The sequence below is a fragment of the Macrobrachium rosenbergii genome, chromosome 43 (assembly GCF_040412425.1).
Source record: "Macrobrachium rosenbergii isolate ZJJX-2024 chromosome 43, ASM4041242v1, whole genome shotgun sequence".
NCBI lineage: Eukaryota > Metazoa > Arthropoda > Malacostraca > Decapoda > Palaemonidae > Macrobrachium > Macrobrachium rosenbergii.
The window spans coordinates 42,665,420-42,681,624 of record NC_089783.1 but is presented as its reverse complement, the minus strand read 5'-3'; the positions used below and the strand labels follow the sequence as shown (position 1 = coordinate 42,681,624).

At 36.3% G+C, this 16,205-nt stretch overlaps 2 protein-coding genes across 7 annotated transcripts in view; one reads left to right on the top strand and one right to left on the bottom strand.

Annotated features, from left to right (window-relative positions):
• Positions 1-16,205, bottom strand: part of LOC136828815 (centrosomal protein of 135 kDa-like) — a 317,906-nt gene that overhangs the window by 91,868 nt on the left and 209,833 nt on the right. The gene's annotated exons all lie outside the window — the stretch shown is intronic.
• LOC136828813 (uncharacterized) overlaps positions 1-16,205 on the top strand; it is a 39,342-nt gene that overhangs the window by 9,306 nt on the left and 13,831 nt on the right. Inside the window, exon 2 of one of the 2 annotated variants that reach the window (XM_067087045.1) lies at positions 3,867-3,908. The exons of the other annotated variant lie outside the window; for it this stretch is intronic. The gene's annotated coding sequence lies outside the window, so the exon portion shown is untranslated. The remainder of the gene's footprint in view (positions 1-3,866; positions 3,909-16,205) is intronic. 2 annotated transcript variants of the gene reach the window in all.

The window sequence follows — 16,205 nt, the reverse complement described above, 5'->3', positions numbered from 1 at the left end:
AAACATAAAAACTGCGCTTTGTAATTAGCACCATATAGGAAAATTGCGTGCGTTAGCTAAACAACTACCAAGATCCATGTAACAAAGAATGTCTGAATGTGATGTCGTTAGTCCTAATTTTTAATTAGCTTTGGTAAATGTGCCATTAACCAAACATCTGTAATTTCACATTCTTACTGATGAGTCTTTTCCAGCAGCCACATTACACGAGAAAAAAAACATGATAAAAAAGTCGACAGAAATCATATGCAAAGCCATATGGGCCTCAACTATGTGAGACTGGTAATGAGGAGATAAAGACTATCAAGAGCCTGTCAGATATACAACTGATAAGTTTTACTTTCTACCCGAGGCAAGAGAGAGAGAGAGAGAGAGAGAGAGAGAGAGAGAGAGAGAGAGAGAGAGAGAGAGAGAGAGAGAGAGAGATTTCTCCCCTTCGTTCTAATGTTGTTTCAGTTTTTTCTGAAAAATTACATACATGCTCACAAACAAAATCTTGAGAGAGAGAGAGAGAGAGAGAGAGAGAGAGAGAGAGAGAGAGAGAGAGAGAGAGAGAGAGAGAGAGAGAGCTTGGCAATCAAAGAGTCTAGATCTAGAACTGCTCAGGTGACAGCAGGTGATAATGACATTTCCAGCAAGAATGTTCGTCCCGAAAAAGGCCAGTGGCTTAAAATCTGGCAGTGGCCTATTCCAGAGTAAACATGAACCCAAAGACGGAGGTCTTCAGGTAATCAAGATTCAATATTCTGGATTGTGTGTCCTTTGAAGGCAACTGTCACTGCGACACTGGGCTACAAAAAACACGGCCGAATTCTGTCGCTGGTAACCTTTTCAAAAACCAAACCAAAAGGGCATATGCGAGCGACACATGCTAAGAGTTAAATGTCAAGATCTTAATCCAAAACAAACATCCACAAATCTTGCACAACACGGTGAAATGTGAAACCACGGCATGATTAACTTAACAATGTTTCCTTAACCGGCATTATTATTGAACTGAATTGAATGGAATTGAATATAGAACTTAAGCCACAGGCCAAGCACTGGAACCAATGAGGTCATTCAGCGCTGAAACGGAAATTGACAGTAAAAGTTTGAAAAGTGTAACAGGAGGAAAATCTCGCAGCTGCACTATGAATCAATTGTTGGGAGAGGGTGAAAAGTAAGATGGAAGAAAGAGAATCTGAAAGGGCATTATTATTATTCAACGGGCAGTAACGCCTCTGAGATATAAAGTAATACCGTCTTAGATAAGAATAAGTAATCATATTCCAAAGTATAACCGAGGTGCCCTTTTGGGAGAAACAGTCAACCTATACACGGGTGGCGAAAAAGCCTTTCGTTTACATTTAGACTAACGTATATAAATGATTAAATTGGTTATGTTCACAGCGCAAGCAAACTCTCTCTCTCTCTCTCTCTCTCTCTCTCTGCACATAAACGTGTGCTTGAGTGCCTTTAGTCCCGCAGTCATAAGCTGTATAGTGATTGCGTGTGTGTGTGTGTGTGTGTGTGTGTGTGTGTGTGTGTGTGTGTGTGTGTGTGAGTGTGAGTGTGAGTGTGTGTGTTCCGCGCAAAACTAATATGTGTTTTTATAGCATTGATATATAAATTCACGAGGAAAGTAGGGGCGACATGAAGCGATATCCTAATAGCTTGAGGCATCAAGAAGCCAGTTCAAGAAAGCAAACAGAAATCCTTAATTATGTGAAATGGCAAGTTGGGAAGATATCTGTACGCCTCCAAGGACACATTCTTGAAGTACTGATATTAATTTTCTGTGTTTTCCAAAATTCAACTACTTTAGATGCAGAAATTTAGGTGGATATTGTAATAATTGGATGGAAGCCCTCACACTTGTCTGGCAATAAACATTGTGTTAAACAGAAACTTCAACAGGACGAGAAAGTTCTTCATTTAAGGAGAGTCAAGATTATAGCATCCGAGTTTCCCAAACTAGATACATACAGTGGTCATACGAACTGCATGAATATAAAAAAAAAAATTTAAAATTTGTTCAGCTCCAATGGCCTCGGTTGTCGTGACGCCAGCTTACAGCAATAAATTAACCAATCAACCCTGAAAGACTGTTTCCTTTGTTTTACAACTCCGGTCAAATACCAATAAAACACTGTCCCTGCAAGTTTAAAACGACTTTTTACATAAACCGCAGAATAACTCCAGCTATACAGATGAACCTGTTTGATTCCCTAACTTCATTTAATACCGATTCTGCTCCCGTAATAAATCTCGTAAGAAACCTTTGGACACTTTCTTCAACTTTCTCCAGAGCCTAATTAAAGCAAAACTTTCTTCCTTTTGAGTTTCTTCATCTAAGATTTCATCTTAAATGCGGTCATCAGATTCCTCCATTCTTCCGACGTGACACCAAAACTTGGAAGAATTATTCCTTGGAACATACGACCATGTCTCACTGCATTCTATTTTCTTGGAGACAAGCAAGTGCAGGAAGATAAATGTTGCTTAATTCACAAAGGCATCCTGCTTGGTGAAAATGCAACTAGTGAAGAACAGTCACTAAAACTTTCAGTCATTAACGAGACAAGCCCAGTCTTTTATGAAGTCTTGAGGTCTGTTATTTACAGGAACGTAAATAACTTTCTTCTTTCGTCCGTCTGTCTGTCAGTATCTCTCCCACAGTGCAAGTGTCAGCTCGCTACACAGCGGGAGAAAGAGAGAACGGCAATGATGTATCTTTAAAAACCCATTTTGCCTCTGTTAATTTACTAACTTATTTTAGTAATTATGTTATTAACTTGCTGTTGTGCGGTTAGAACAGTGATGGAAAAGAAGAGAAAAAGTGAGATAACTCCGTCAAAATATATACCATTCACATAATAAAAACGGGAAAACACCGACGAGGTGTGAAACCATTAAAAAGATGTTCTCGCTGTCCTTAAGCTGGAATGCAAGAGATTAAGTATCACACGGCTCACCGACTTCGGTCCAGCCACGCCAAAATGAAGGAAATGCCTTCTTCTCTAACACGAATTCTCTCAAGCGGTTATATTTTCACCCTCACTGTCTCCTCAACTGCTGTCCTCAAGGCATCAGAGCTTTCTTTTAACCTTCTTGAAGAGAGAGAGAGAGAGAGAGAGAGAGAGAGAGAGAGAGAGAGAGAGAGAGAGAGAGAGAGAGAGAGAGAAAATGTGCAATTTACCTATTCTACTCATTGACATTAACTTGCAGGCACATCATAATTACATAATGTCACCTATGATGATAAGAAACATTTCAAGTGAGAGAGGTCATCTAATGATAGAACAATACAGACTGTTATGCGAATGCAATTTAACGAGGAAATTTCACAAATATATTAAACTAAGGAACTAAATTGATCTACCGGTTAACCGAAGCTTTTTGAAACTTCTCAAAAGTGGGAGAGTTGGCTGATACTCTCAACCTTTTACTTAAACTTGCTGGAAGCTTTCAGGTTTTTATTCTCTGAATTCCAAGGCAAAATTTCATTGTCCCCTGATTTATCGATTAGGAACTTAACATGGCTATCTTTTATGGCAGAGCTTGCGTTTCTGAAAGTTCGTTCAGTTTACCTAAATTCTTCGCCCAAGTATATACTGTACTGTCTTTATTTCACTCATATCTAAGTGTCCAGATATTAAGTCTTCCTCTGACTTCCGTCCATTACCTAACTGGTAAGGAAATGCTAAACAAGTACCAAATGAACGAACCTGCCCTTGAACTAATTTTCCTCCACAACACAGACGAAAGTTTTACGTACAATTTAAGCCACATTAGATTGCATGCAAGTTGTCACTGAAACGATTCTCATGCAATTAGATAATTATCTCTAATGTGACCTTGTATATAACGGAATCTTTTTTCAGGGAAGGTGAATCACTGGAGAATTTCAAATGCAGCTTATTAAGGTGAGCATCAAAATTCCAGTCCTCTTTTTCTTTCAGATTCATATCTATATGAGACATGACTGCAGCTCTCTTAAGCTGGAACATCTTTTTCATGCAAAATGAGATGAACTGTAACTAACTGAAGAGTAAAATGAACAAAAAATACACATGTAAAATACACAAACAATTACCATCTGAATGAAAATATTCAACATGGATTTTTGAACATAATGAAATCATTCTCTACCGTTTTAACATTATCCCTGATTTAACAGCTTAGATCTTGGAATCTTCCATTTGTAACTTACTTTGACGAAGGTTGTCAAGTGACTTATTCAAGTGAAAAATATAATGATTAACATGGAATCGTAGGCTCACCTTATCAGTAAAGCTTATTACAACTTTTAAAGAAAGACAACGTGATCATGCACAGGCACTGTAAGACGAGAACACCAAACGGCAACATTTAGATCAGTAACTACCCCCAGAATTAGGTCATACCTATTTAATGCACTTCACAAGGACCTAAATGCTAAATACTTGAGGGCGTATCTTCTGCAAGGCAAAACAAGATTTACCTTACAGTCAGGTCAAGGCTAACTTTGACTTAACCATTATGTTGGTTAGTTACTACCACAGTTTCCGGTAATTATTTTCCTTAAATAACATTAAACTCTTTTTATTTTGGCGTGAAAATCAATTTAGTGCAAGTCTTGAATGTTTTATTATGCCTTGTTTCATACTGACAAGGCTCTCATTCATATATAAAAGAGCTGCACATAGGTTAAAGGTAAACTGCTGCATATTCTCTTTTGTTCTAATAGTAATGAAAATATTTCTCTGGTTCCGATACAGTATAAATATGAATCACATCAGATATCAACTGTGCTACAAAAGAATATATAATCGCTACAATCATATTGAAATATGAATGTTTTTCTTAAGTTACTCGAAGCAAAAAAAGTGGGTTAATATCTGGAAGATTCGTGGAATAACTTTATTTCACGAATCACGATCCCGGCCAACCCTACTTTGTATTGCCATACTTTAATTCACGGATAACTATTATATTAACTAGAATTAAATAAAGTCAACACGCAACTGTCATTTCGTCCTGGAGTTCAGGGCAATTCTTGTCTTTACTGTGCTTCCACTTCCACAAATCTCCACTGATTTTAAACCTCCCGCCTCACAGTTCTCATCCTAGAATCTCCGGGCCTTCCTCTAATTCATCTGGTGCCCACAGAACAGAAGCCTAGCTGACACTGTCACATGCATTTCTCCCGGGGTGGTGCGAAGGACATGTCCAAGCCATCTCATTATCCAATAAATCATCATCTTATCTACTTATGAAACGTCTCCAGTTTCCATTCTGGTATAATTTCTAACACTATATCGCCACCGGATTCCTGATATTCTTCATCAAGCTTTATTCTTAAATCGACAGAATCATTTTGATACTGTTTCACTGTCATATCATGATTCCTGCGCATATCGCGATTCAAATTTACTTGACAAGGCATCATCAACGGTGATTTTGCATCAGTTTCGTTTTTTATATATATATATATATATATATATATATATATATATATATATATATATATATATATATATATATATATATGTGTGTGTGTGTATGTGTATGTGTATATAAGTAACTACGTTAATTCATTTGTGTTGAAATAACATCCGATCCTGCAGTTACTTCATATGCTACTCTCTGCTGTGCCTGTCAGCTAAATTTGAAAGAGAATAAAAAATAACACCTCGTTAAATCATATTAATTTAATACAACCAAGGCGGTCTCCCCCGAGGGCAGGATCCACATGCAAGTCCTCCATCCACGTATACCTGTGCCCAGGCCTTCGCCAACCTTTTAATCTTTTGATAATAATTCCTGACTGACCCAAGATGTAAGACTGTCAATGCCTTTCTCCTCCAACCTTGAGATATGATTATTAAGGCTCCATTCATAATACTTCATTCACGCAATATCTATTCATTTGCACTGTAAGATATTCTTGGATTTGATTATTAAGGCTGCATTCATAATATTTCATTCATCGTTTTTGTTGAAAGATATTCTTAGTTAAAGGTGTTTACAACAATCATGTGCAAACTGAAAAAAATACTGTCCTAGAATACCCATAAGAATATTAGGTTTTTCGACTAACTAGAAAATTAATGCCAAGACTGAGAAAAAAATGAGTGACCTCTATCGCCCAGTGAGCTGCTCCAGAAACAGCATGTAAGAAATAACCAATACCGAATGAAAGCTGCATTTATTGAGGTCGCAGATATGAGTTCTCCAGCACTAACTTTAATCCTATAATTGCAAAGACATAATTAATTAGACATTAAGTATACATCTCCTGCAGTTACGTTGATCTTTGAAAATCAAATCAGCGTACCGTTAAGGTTACCTGGAGAGCGCTTTCATTAGATTTAAATGAGGCCAGTCCTAATGTCGATTCCAAAAGTCCTTAGACATTACCATTAAAATACGTAAGTAATATATATATATATATATATATATATATATATATATATATATATATATATATATATATATGTATACATATATACAAACATTATATTATTCTAATTATGATTTCACTCCAGTCATTACTAAAAACATCAAAATCACCATTATTTTAACATTAAAATTACTGTGTAATAAAAATCTACAATTATATAATAAAATTTTAGCACTGATGAGGAACATCGTTCAAGTATTCGAAAGTCTTTGTTCATTTTACATAGTAATATATTTACTATATAATTGTGGATTTTTATCACACAGGTTGTTTTTCACGAAACTGTGAACCTCTTGGCATTAAAATTACTTTTATCATTCTTATTTTAAGCTGAAAAACTGCAAAATAGTTATCTTTTACACTGCCCACAATGAAATCACACATTTTCCATATACTGTACATATACAAATATATATATATATATATATATATATATATATATATATATATATATATATATATATATATATGTATACATAAACATTATCATTACAGTAAAAGTAAAAGTCCAGTTCCTATCTTTATAATGTAACGATTAGGCTCAAACATAATGTATCTTGTCTAAGGTCCAAAGAGACATCCAAATGTCAGAGTGGTAACAATATTCTTGCGTTAAAAGCGATTTCAGGATGAAGAGCTGTAGAAGGTCGTTGGCCAACATGATCTTTCACTACGGCTAACATGAAGAGGTATGCACATACACACATAGAAATAAACACACGTGCAGCAGAAGTACTGTACCTAAACACAAAGGCACAACCTCGTAGCTCACTTACACACACGAATTACTTAAGGTCATAGAATACAATCATGATCTTTCCCTCAAGTACACCACAATTACAGCCATTCCCAAATGCCGGAATGACCGAGGCCATGCTTCGAGGAAGTTTTGTAAACAATGACTTTACCGAAACCGAGGGAACATAATGCGGAAGGAGAAGTGTGTCCGTACTTTTTTTGTTGCTGTTCTGGTCCCAACCGTACGTAATTACCGTATTTAAAAAGTAATTACTGTATTAAAAAAGTCATTAGGCGTTATTGTGTACTGGGAATGCCTCCTTTGAAATTGCTGTTATTGTTGCTATGGGATTATGAGTTTTTGTTAAAAGGACAAGAAGAAAGGGGGATAACAAATAATTACAGAAAATAACCGATTATCGTCTGGGGCTTGCATTATTATTTTTAAACATTCCAATTGGCTGTTATATTCTACACTGACCTTCCAGATAAAAGCAGCAGCAGAGAGAGAGAGAGAGAGAGAGAGAGAGAGAGAGAGAGAGAGAGAGAGAGAGAGAGAGAGAGAGAGAGAGATTTGCTTTGGAAGAAGCCGAATATACTTACGGTATCCAAAACGTCTTAAAGTGTTATTGCATCCTATTCAATCCTTCTCTGGATTCGCTGTTATTTTTGGTATGGAAATAATGATCTCCGGAAAGGAAGGAGAGAGAAGATAGAAAAATATGAAAAATGTCGACCACCTTTTGACCTGTATATTGTTTCAAAACACTGAAATTGGCTGTCATATATTTTGCACTATTCTGGGTAAAAGCATCAACGAGAGCGAGTTACTTTACCCTCAAACCATTCACTGTCTTATACTCGTAATGAGTTAACTGTCAATACAGCCTATTAAGCATAACAGCAATGTCTGGTTACAGATTTTACTTCATCCTTTTATAGACATTAATATTTCTGGCACCTAACTGAAGTTTACTCAAGAGAAAAAAAACATTGTGAAACACAAGAAGCGACAAAAACATTTGTTTATGCTTTCATATTTTACTTAACGTATAACTAAAGCATATCTTGTTCCCCTAAGGAAAACGATAACTGCCTGAATACAACAGCAACAGCTACTGCATTATCAATAACATTTTCCCCTAGATAAAATAACAACCATAATCGTCACGATATTTTATATATATATATATATATATATATATATATATATATATATATATATATATATATATATATATATATATATAGACAAAATTCTGAAGGAAAGAGAAACACTGGAGTGCTGTGTGGCCTTTCGACTGTCGTCCTTTACTTAGCAGACTGAAGAAATATAAAAGTAAGTAGCACTCCAGTGTTTCTCTTCCTCCGTGGATTTTGTCTTTATTTATATATTCATCACGTTCCATGTTTTCGTAATTCAGTTATACATACATACATACATATATATATATATATATATATATATATATATATATATATATATATATATATATATATATATATATATATATATATATATATATATATATATATATATATATATATATATATATATATATATATATACCCACACACACGCGCACACACACACAAATACATATATGTATGGCATGTTACTTTTGAGATTTATAGATATTTTCTACATATTCCAGCTTTGAACCCCTACGGTGGTCCATGCTTGGCTCCAAACCATGTTTTGAACAAACTTGCAACCACCCTACCTGTGAAAGTTGTTAAAGCAAGTTTTATCACCTCTGGCCCCAGTAGTTGCATAGAGGAAGGTTTAAAATGAACCCCTACCCCCTTTCAGTACCACTAATTTTCCCCCATTGGAAGGAGGCGTGGCCCATATTTGAAAAATGAAACATGAACCCCACTAACCCGAGTCTTTCTGCCAAGTTTGGTTGAAAATGATCCATTGGTTCCGAAGAAGTCTAAACTGTAAAAGTTGAAGCCAGGCAGACACATACAGACGACGGATAAACTTCTATGGGAGTAACTAAGTTGAGTTTTCAGATCGTAAGAGCTACAAAAGGATTAACGCGTAAAAACCTAGAACACTTGAACTAGTCATACATTCCTTGAAAGTTCAAAGCAGACAGATATTCTTATAAAAAAAAAAGAAAGCAATTAAGAGCACGTTGTAATTACCAACTGTTTATAAACTCACCTGTCAGTAACGGCTTACACGTTACTTAGACTTGTGTAATTGGCAGAGTTCCAAAAGATGATTATAAGAAAAAAGATGAAGAGAAACGCGTAAGTAGAACAACCAAGACGATTTCAATTTCTACGTCCAAAGTCGAATTACATAACGAAAGAATTAAAGGAAAGTGTTTTACAACTTATGGCTATTAGCAAAGAATTTTCGTTAAATTTATGGACATGAAGGTACTGAGAGAGAGAGAGAGAGAGAGAGAGAGAGAGAGAGAGAGAGAGAGAGAGAGAGAGAGAGAGAGAGAGAGAGAGAGAGTAGTTTTCGTCGTACTTCGAGCGGGGTGTGATTGCTTCGCCATAGATGAACCAGTACATTTGAAGATTATCTCCCTCACCCCCGACTACCTGGCCTCCGTCCCCTGGCCCTGGTCCAACAGCAGAGCAATTGTGGGTGTAAAAGCAGATGAGAAGGAGATTCAATACCTCAAGAGCATAAGAAAGGTCCGACACAAACATGTCGGTCAGTGAAAGTGCCGCTGTACCAACGAGACCACATCGCAGATGAGCCCTTTCCGGTCTTAAGCAACGCCCACTTTTACTTTAACGTTCGTTTACAAAATGAAATAAAAGACACATGACACAAAATGCTATCAAACCTATAAATAATAATAATAATAATAATAATAATAATAATAATAATAATAATAATAATAATTTATTCTCCGCATTCTGTTCTATGCAGTGTTCATACTCCATGTACATATTAAAACGCATTACCCATAACATTGATCTAAAGCAATACTAATAAAAAGTACAAAACCATAACGCCGAAATTACAACTTTCCTAGATTCATCTCTCGGCTATAAATCAATCCCCAGCGTTTAACCAAACACTAGAAACTAGTATGAGATCAGTTTGTTGATAACCTGTATAACTGCGGGTACGTAAGGTTATAAGATCAATACTAATCCGGTCTTTCGCGTCAGCAAAACTTGTAGAGACCTATGTAAATGTCGCACACCTAACAAATGGAGACTTTGAGACAGGTTTCTTCATCTCATGGCACAACGGCTAATTAAGGGGCAGCCCACAAGACTCGCATATTTATTGGGTAAAATTTAAAAAAAAAATCAAACAGAAGTTATTAAGAAATCTGGTTCACAATCTGCAACACCCTTATGGATCTAACTTTGGTAACGCTCCCAATGGAAAAAGGGCATAAGATGGTCAATTTAAAAAAAAAAATAGCTCTTGAAAATGATTCTGTAAAAATGTAACGTTTTAATATTTCTACCTGAGCAAAATTTGCGCAACAATTCCAGAAAAAAAAATTTATTTTCCTAAACATTTTTGCCTCTGAACATATATCTCACTCGTTACTCATCAGAACAAGGACACGAGGAAACCTACTGCACGCAAAGAGTGAATCACACTAAGAATACCACGATTACTTCCACCAAGCACACTGCGCGCAGTCACACGCACACACACACACACACATGCGCACAAACAACTCTAAATCTAGCATCCGCTCTCACTGTCATGTTCGCAATCATGGGTGCCTATCATGACATGTTCCTCATCTCCATCATGACGCTAGATCGGTACCACTCATGCATTGAAATCACCTACAAACCTTCCGAGCGGTGAAGTTTTTGTTTTTGTTCTGTAACGATCCAGGTTGTGTTTCGAGTCACGACCACCAACAGTAGCAATAATATAAATAATGATGATGCTAATGATGATCATTATAATACTATAAGAAAAGAGGTAATATATTCAACACAGATAATATATCCAACACAGAAGCCACAAAAACGAAGGAAATTATACAATTTTTCAGATTCATCTTTACGTCTGACTTGAAAAACAATGTGAAAATTAGGAAAATAATGAAGCAATTACTAAAAACAATCAATAATAAAACAAACACGACACGCTATCACGACTTATACCTTTAAACTTTAATTCATTATTATTACTTTTTCATTCTTCTTGTTGCCGAAATACCTAATTAACCAAAAAACCAAACATGTCTCCAACATACTCGCTAACGCTGCATAAACCACGTACGATAAAAACAATAACTGAATATATTATCCACTCTACCTTGGTCCCTTTCATTCGGCACTCTTCAGGCTTAGGGAGAAATGGCACCCGAAATGTGGCCACTGGAACCACCGGACTTCCTGGGGACAGCTTTACAAATCGGGTTTTTATGAGGGATTGCCAAACAAAGAAACACTTCCGCAGATTTCTATGCATACTTATCTCTCTCTCTCTCTCTCTCTCTCATACAAATTATTCATATGACCTGAGTTCCAAGGGAAGTAAGAAAAAAATAATAATAAATAAATCAGGTCACACAATCCTCCGTTTCTGTACATGGTAAATGACAATTATCGTTGCCTATTCTATTTATCCTTCTAAAGCCACTGACTAATTTGATGTTACACAGTGGCATCACAACTTTTACGGTCATCATCGCCAATAAAAGCTTCTGCTAGAAAAAAAAAAAAAAAACAGGAATACAGATTTACCTTCTAAAAAGATGTGTGAATATGAGAAATATGTATATTTGCAAATTTTCTTGAAGTTAGAATCTATATCTCACCGGGAATTTCCCGATCGATGAGGGGAACACCAAGAGCGGATGCAAGTCTCATTTCAGTTCCTTGTTTGTTGAATAAAAAAAAAAAAGAAAAAAAACCCAAAGGTCAAGAGATGTTGACACTCATCCACAAACAAAAACTAAGCCGTCCCGTGTCCAGGCCCTGAAGCGCGCCGCCTCCATTTCGCCTGCATTATGTTCCCAACATCTCGTCCGTCGTTAGATGAAGAACTTCTGTTGCAAGGCCACTACAAGCACATACATAAACTCACCAATGTGGAAGAAGGTTTACATATATCTTTCCGCTGACGACGACTTTTCTGTTTTTTATTCTAATCTTTTGTTTCATAAAAAGAATTTATCCACACACGCATTATATATATACATATGTATGTATGTATTAGTACATATATATATAAATATATATATATATATATATATATATATATATATATATATATATATATGTATGTATTATTTACATTTACATATATATATATATATATACTCGTATATATATATAAAGAATACACACACACATATATATAATATACATATGAATAAGACTCGTCACTCTAGTACCTAACTAAATCATTCAGTAAAAAAGCTTTTTCAAACTTTCTCTTTCATCATATCATTTCAAGGTTAAGCCAACGCCTTATTATCTCATTAATGGTACAATGGAACTGCATTATAGTTTACACACACTGTTCGTAAGACAGAATGACTGCTTTCCCATTAAATTACGCGAGTATTTGCCCATCATGCTATTTTTCCAGATACGATTTTGATAAAATATAATAACTGCAAATTATGAACATGGTTTCCTAGACACTTATACTCGTACATAAAAAGGGTTCAGAATACCAGCGAGAGAGAGAGAGAGAGGAAAACTTACAAACACGCTGAATTCTAACAATGCTACTCGTATTTGAAGGAGTCATCATTGTCACTTTCTAGAGGAAATTTCATTGCGCCCGAGGCGTTAATAATTTGGGATGCAAAGGACTTTATATTCCATCGATAAGCAATGTATGAAGATACCCTTTCATGCATGTCTTGTAAATTTACAACTAAGAACACTTCTTCTTCGTTTAACGTGCTTTTTCCCATTTTTCATAAGGTTACTAAAAGGATGCACTTATGGTTAATTATTTTTCCTTTTATTAAACTTAATTCGCATCGCATCCTCCTTGGGGTAATACCCAACTCCTAGTACCGGAGGACTGGTGCTCCCGAATCAAATAATTTTAAGGTTCAAAATATTACAAAGTACATTTTCATAAAGAATTTACACCTATAACGTCCAGCTACCGATTACGAATCATAATATTAGGTAACAACTATCACGGAACAGCTGCAGAGTAACAATATCACAACTATCACGGAACAGCCGCACAGTAACAATGTTACAACTATCACGGAACAGCTGCACAATAACAATGTCACGAACCAAAAAAAAAAAAATAAATAAAAAAATAATGTAAAGGGATAGCTCTCTGAAGATTACCAAAAAGAACCATCTGTCCGTTACACAGGAGACAGAACCATAATGAGGTTCCTGGAACTGCAATGAATAAGCTATACAAAAATCAGCAGTGCTCCGACCGACAGAGGTGCACACCTTAAAATTCCATAGAAAGTTGTTCCTCAACAGTGTGCTGCAAATAGCAAAAAAGGAAAAAAAATACATCCAACTGCACGTGAGGAACTCATTTCCGGTGGCAAGATTTTGGTATTTCATAATTAGAAGATGAATGGAAATTCTAGTATTATCCTTCACTATCACCTTTCATCTGCCCAAGATCAACTGTGGAAAACCCATGTTCACTCATCATCCAATTATCAATGGTCACTTTTTCCATGGCGTCTACTCGGTTAATACCGGTCAACGGCAGTTCCACCAGCGCTGCCCTTTTACCTCAAAAAGAGGACAGGGTCATCTGATAGAAATTCTCCGGGTGAGGTTGCATATGCCAGCATAAAAATCATTATCTGGCAATAATTCACAAACTGGCACATAAGCCACCAAAGAGCCAGTCAATATATCTACATAATAAGGAATACAGTACTGTACTTCAGTAACTTACCGCCTGCATAGGAAATGTAGCAACGAAGGAAAATAATCAAGACATTATGATATGGTTATGTAATAATAACACCAATAAAATTCTAGCTGCGGGATGGTTTACAGCAACGGGCTAGCAAAAGCACACTTCACATGCATGTAGACCTAAGGAAAGAAAAGTAACAGAAAAAAGGGTGCAACATGCAGACAAGGTAAAAGCAGAGGGAGACTTTGGATTCATGCTTGGTAAGCATATAATACAAATCAATGCATCATGTACAAGGCACAACAATAATTTGGTAATCATACAGGGAGTTAGGGTGGGAAGCCATGAATGAAAAACAAGACGAGCCTTTACTTAAGTAAATTGTGAAGAAAGGCCATGACGCTGATTTTGGACAAAGCAAAATAGAGTATTTTAATATGTCCCTCATGCAATACAATCCAAATGCACAAGTATTTGGGGGTCTTGTATGGGAACCCTAGGTACCAACTGAAAATATATACTGAATAGGGCTAGAAAAACAATACAAGGAAATTTTCATCACAAATGATCGTTGAGGAACTTGACACCAGTTTCTTTGCAAGACACAATGACATTAACAGCACCAGGAGGTGCCACCAGGACTGAACTCACTCATAAGTACAAATCGAAGCCTAGTCTGGCTGACACGATCAGTGCCTACTTTTCCTGCTTGTTAATGACAAAACATGAAAATATATAGCTAACAACCGATAACTTTTACCAAGCCAAAACGAAGCTGTAAGACAAAGAACAGCAATTAACCAATTTAAAAGTTGTGACGGAAATTGTGGCTTGGCAGAGGTAAATTTGTAACAACGAATATCATGGAGCACAGAAAAAATTATTACATTCATTTCACTTCAAGGCTATTTATCTGGCAACAATATATAGCATCTAAACTGAGATATTCCTAAGCGTGAAGTAGGTATAGTGTTTGTCACTCATTATTTATAAAGACTTCGCTGATATACTGCCGTTCCCACAAACACTCACATATTACATAAATAGGAATCAATGGCATACGGCCTTTGTCATCTATTCTAAACATTTAACTACATTTAGAAGAGGAAATCTTTCTTTGAAGCTATTTCAAACATGTTTCTTGAAATGATTCATGGTAGGTCACTTCGATACCCAAAGTAAATGTAGTGTCATTCAACTGTCTAAGATATAAAATGGAATATGTGAACAGTTTCTATAGCTATCAATTCAGAGTGTAACGAAAAGTAACTCATTTCCATAATTCCCGAACAGTTCACTGCCTCTAGCTATTCGGTCTCCTTAAGCAGCGATGAAATTTATTTTCCTCTATACCATCAAAATGGATCTAAAAGATTGGCTCCATAGCACGTCAATCTCGCCCATTTTCAGAAACCGAAACAAATCAAATATATTGGGAAATAGAGATTCCAGACTCATACTTTAAAACCAGACAACCCTGACCATCTCTTAACTGCCCTTTCTTCTGTCTCAACAACCCCTCCCACTTCTTACCTGGCTGTCTCAGGAGAAAGGGACGCGAGAGGATAGCGAAAGGGACAAGAGGAAGTGGAAAATATGGGGGTGTGGGAAGAACTTCCATCAACATTCGTCTCGATAGATTTCACCCTCTTTCAGGGTCGAAATAGTTACAGGGTAACGGTCCACTTTAGATCAGTTACTGCATAGAATTACTTTATATTTTATGTATGTAGCCCACAAGCAGAACCTTGCTGTACGAGTTAATGCAGTTATCATTTTGATCAATAAGAATACGTGCACGTTATGAATTACAATAACAATAAAAGTATTAAACCAGAATACTGGACCGCTGATGTGACCACAAAAACACGAGTGGTGAAAGTACCCAAAATCAAACAGCGACCTCAATTCCAGAAACTCGTCTGAATTTATAAGTGCTGTAGTACGCACCTAGCCCAAATATAAAAATAAACAAACCAGCATTGTTATTGCGTCATCTGTCGAGCAGGTTTATTGCATCACACAGACCTCAAGTGGTCCATCAGTATTCCGTCTATACGCATCAACTTCCAGCTATTGCCTTATCTGACCTTTCACATGCGGAAGGACTTTCCCTTTGCCTTTCCACCTGTACTAATGAACTGTCTTCCTCTGACGAAACCCCCAATGCGAGGCTAATCACTCGCATGCAATCCAAACAAACAAAGAAGGAAA